Here is a 4,587-nt window from a genome sequence, read left to right as displayed (position 1 = left end):
TATGGTGTATCATTAAATTTTATACACAAACACTGGGTGATGGTTAGTAATTTACGTACTAATATACAACACCACTTCTGTTTCATATAGATTATGGGGTCTGTATAGGTATGTCTTCAGTACAACAAACATTCTATTGCGGACGGATGGCTTTGTCATGATAGAGTTAGGAACTTGCTGGCACTGGTGATCTATGCGGAAGATTTTGTAAGAAATGTTTGCATTATCGCTTCAGACAGTAATTACTTGGCACATGAACAAATAAGCCATGCTGATGACGTCACATACTACCATAGAGGTGATGGAGGGTGAGGGAATGAGAGCACAATGTGGAGGAGAGAGAAGAGCAGGGAGAAGAAGTAGGACATGGGAGAGGATAATAAGTGTCTATTTCTTTGTTCCATCTCTCCTAAACTCATTTCATTATTTCGTGGATTTAGACGTTGTTCCATTTTTAGGGAATCACAAATACCTTAGATCTATAGCTTAATTTTGATTAATTTTACGTTAATCTTTTATGAGCTGACCTTCTCACTCGAGTGGAGGATGTACTGTATTTCTGTAAAATATCTCACTGACACCTCGACCGGTCTTTGCTTAGATTTGCTTCATATTTTCCTTAATATTGTATGGTTTTTTTATTGTGATATTGCTAAAATGTCCAGAAAGATACAAAATTAGACACATTACAACACCTACCGTAAAGAAAGATGATTTGATATTTGCCATTTTAGTTAACTAGAGATCAGAAGTTAAGAGAATATTTGCAAAACTCTGCATTTCACTTCTCATTTCATTTTATTTTGTGAGAGAGCGTCCCTGAAAACCCTTTTATCAGATACAGACAGATTATTTTTTTCTTCTCGCTGAAGAAGTTGCAGGACATAAATAAGAAGGTTTACCGGACATATTTCATGACCTCTTTATAAATCTCTCCTCCTACGGTACCGCACTGATGTTTTGAATGAGCAATGGCCTGACTGGTCTCTCATATGTCCGGCCAGTAATTACGTGATACACCATGAAAATTTCAGTGATTTCATGTAATTCTTGTTTCACTCAGGAGCTTCACGAAATTACCGAAATGTTGTCATTATATTTAGACCATCATACTTGAATGGGTTTAGACCGAGATCCCACAATGATTTATACAGATACGCGAGGCCAACAGAAGAAAAATATGTTAATTCTGACATTCTTACGTTAAAATATCCCTTGTCATTGTATCATATATAAAAATGTTAAAAAATCCACTGTTTTGTGTATTAAACCCCAGCCACACACCCTCGAGTGAATGAGTACCAGGACCCCAGCCACACACCCTCGAGTGAATGATACCAGGACCCCAGCCACACACCCTCGAGTGAATGATACAACAGCCACACCCGGAATCGACCCCACACACCTCAGTGGTGTACCAGACAACCACACAGCCTGTGATGATACAGACCCCAGCACACCCAGTGAAGCCCAGCCACACACCTCAGTGGATGATACCAGGACCCCAGCCACACACCTGAGTGAATGAGTACCAGGACCCCAGCCACACACCTCGAGGACGATACCAGGACTCAGCACACACCCTCGAGTGGATGATACCAGGACCCAGCCACACACCCTCGAGTGGATGATACCAGGACCCCAGCCACACACCCTCGAGTGGATGATACCAGCACTTAGCACCCTCGAGTGGATGATACCAGGACCCCAGCCACACACCCTCAGTGGATGATACCAACACACCCTCGAGTGGATGAGTACCAGGACCCCAGCCACACACCCTCGAGTGGATGATACCAGACCCCTAGCCACACACCCTCGAGTGGATGATACCAGGACCCAGCCACACACCCCCGAGTGGATGATACCAGGACCCCAGCCACACACCTCGATGATACCAGGACCACACACCCTCAGTGGATGATACAGGACTCCACACACCTCGAGTGGATGATACCAGGACCCAGCCACACCCCTCGAGTGGATGATACCAGACCCCAGCCACACACCGAGTGGATGATGAACCAGGACCCCAGCCACACAACCTCGAGTGATGAGTACCAGGACCCCAGCCACCTCAGTGAATGAGACACACCCTCAGTGATGATACCAGGACCCAGCCACACCCTCGAGTGGATGAGTACCAGGACCCCAGCCACACACCCTCGAGTGGATGATACCAGCACCCCAGCCACCCCTTGGATGGTACCGACCCAGCCACACACCCTCAGTGATGATACGGACCTATTAGTGAATGAGTACCAGGACCCCAGCCACACACCCTCGAGTGGATGATACCAGACCCAAGCCACACACCCTCGAGTGGATGATACCAGGACCCCAGCCACACACCCTCGAGTGGATGATACCAGGACCCAGCCACACACCCTCGAGTGGATGATACCAGGACCCCAGTTACACCCTCAGTATGATACCAGGACCCGCACACCCTCGAGTGGATGAACCAGCCACACCTCGAGTGATGATACAGGACCCAGCCACACACCCTCGAGTGATGATACCAGGACCCCAGCCACACACCCTCGAGTGGATGATACCAGGACCCAGCTACACACCCCTGAGTGGATGATACCAGGACCCCAGCCACACACCCTCGAGTGGATGATACCAGGACCCCAGCCACACACCCTCGAGTGGATGATACAAAATTTACACATTTTACTTCATCTTGGTGGCGTAAATAGTCATTTAGACATGGCTTCTTATCATTGAAATTAATCATGTTTAACAGTAAACATTGGACACTTTAATAATATCCTTGTATATTATTGCCGCAGATATAAGTTTAAAGTCACCCTTTCTCCCATAAATCATCAGAGAAAATGTGTAGAAACTGATTTTGCAGAAACACATCACACTTGACACCGTTGTCTATGAAAATGAATCCCGTAGGCCTGAAGGACCGTGACGGCTAGTAGGTATACGGTACAGCTTAAACTAACCTGTTTTGGGCAAAGGGGCAGTTTAGCCGGCACTGCACTCAGTCACAGCTGGGTGAACTAGGGGTGCCCCGAGGGTGAACCAATGACCTATTCAAAAACTTCAAGAGACTTTTTCTCTCCAGAAACCTATTTAATGTAAGTGTCCCATGAGTGATTACTATAGTTTTCCACCAGCACTTTTATATGTTTTCTGCTCATAGAAGGAAAACAAAAGCGACAGATTCAAGAGGATGCAGCCATGTGCATTCAAATTCCAGAAAAAAAAATCAATTTAAGTTTTCTTTGGATGTGGCCCTGAAAACTGAAAAGCTTATGATGAACAAGACAACGTTAGAGCAATTGTGCCTGCCAGGGAACACTATATTTTAACACGAAATATTTGTTTTAAAATCAAAACATGACATTAAAGTACAAATATTGTGTTTCCTTCAAATAACTACCAGCGCATGAGAGAGGAACTAAGGGACGCCTTCCGTCACCGCGAAGGATTATCAAGATCTGATTGGATCCAGATTCAATCTCGTATTGCGAAAAGTACAATATGGCCCGATCTTTGGTAATCACAACAAACACTGGAAAACTTGAGGTTCTAAAAGGATGAATGACGCTGGAATGGAAAATTACATAAAAATCATGACATGATTTTTATGTCATTATTATTTCATGTCATTATTGTAATAACGACGTAAAAGAATTTAAAGTTACAGAAGAAGTTTGAGTTAATAATATACTCAAGTCACTATCTAAAAAATCACCTGATCAAGGAAGCTTCCCAGAGTGACTTTATACAGTAAACGTGATCCCGATCTTCAACATGGAAGGTTACGGCGACTTAATGGAGACGCAAGACTCACGACGAGTAAGTACAATAACAATGATAACTGATATATAAAACTCACTTGGACATACCTGGAGTGTGACGTGTTGTGGTGTGTTACGGTCCCTCGAGGAGCTGTTAACTTTCACTTACCTGGAAAAAAGAATAAAAACAATCTGATTAACCTTCCATCCCACTTTACTCCTATAAAAATTTTCGTAAATGTTAATGATCTCAAGGATATGTTTGTTTAAAGTAAAAATATTTATTAGGTGGAAGAGGACTAAATAATGACTATGAACCTACAGTAGTGCCCGAGAAGTGTCCTTACCTGTCCTTAAACATTAAACAATATTTAAAGCGTTGTAAGCTATTTATATTCGTACCTTGTATTTCTACACCCGAGATTATTATTGTCTTTAACTAACTGTAAATATATGAAACATTAGAAAAAGTTTTACCATTTGTCATAATATTTACAGGTATCGAACGCCGCTAGCCACCTGCCATCAGATGTCCATAACGGAATTTTCTCTGTCCTTTAAAGTTGACAAGTTCTTGGCAACTAAACATGATTCAAAGACACGCGGGGGACGACACCCCCCTTGTCCATCACGATCTTTAAAGCTGTCAACGACTGAAGGCGCTCAAAGGCGTCAGCTCACTAAAAAAAAATCTTAGATAAACACGGATTTGTCTTCCGTGACTTGTAATTAATCCAGATCAGATTTTTGAGATCTTTGCATTTGTAGAGAGTAAGTCTTGAGGTTTATTTATAATACCATTTAATCAACCCATATGTAAACA

The sequence above is a fragment of the Homarus americanus genome, unplaced genomic scaffold (assembly GCF_018991925.1).
Source record: "Homarus americanus isolate GMGI-L3 unplaced genomic scaffold, GMGI_Hamer_2.0 scaffold4896, whole genome shotgun sequence".
NCBI classification, from domain to species: Eukaryota; Metazoa; Arthropoda; class Malacostraca; order Decapoda; family Nephropidae; genus Homarus; species Homarus americanus.
This window is presented reverse-complemented; position numbering follows the sequence as displayed.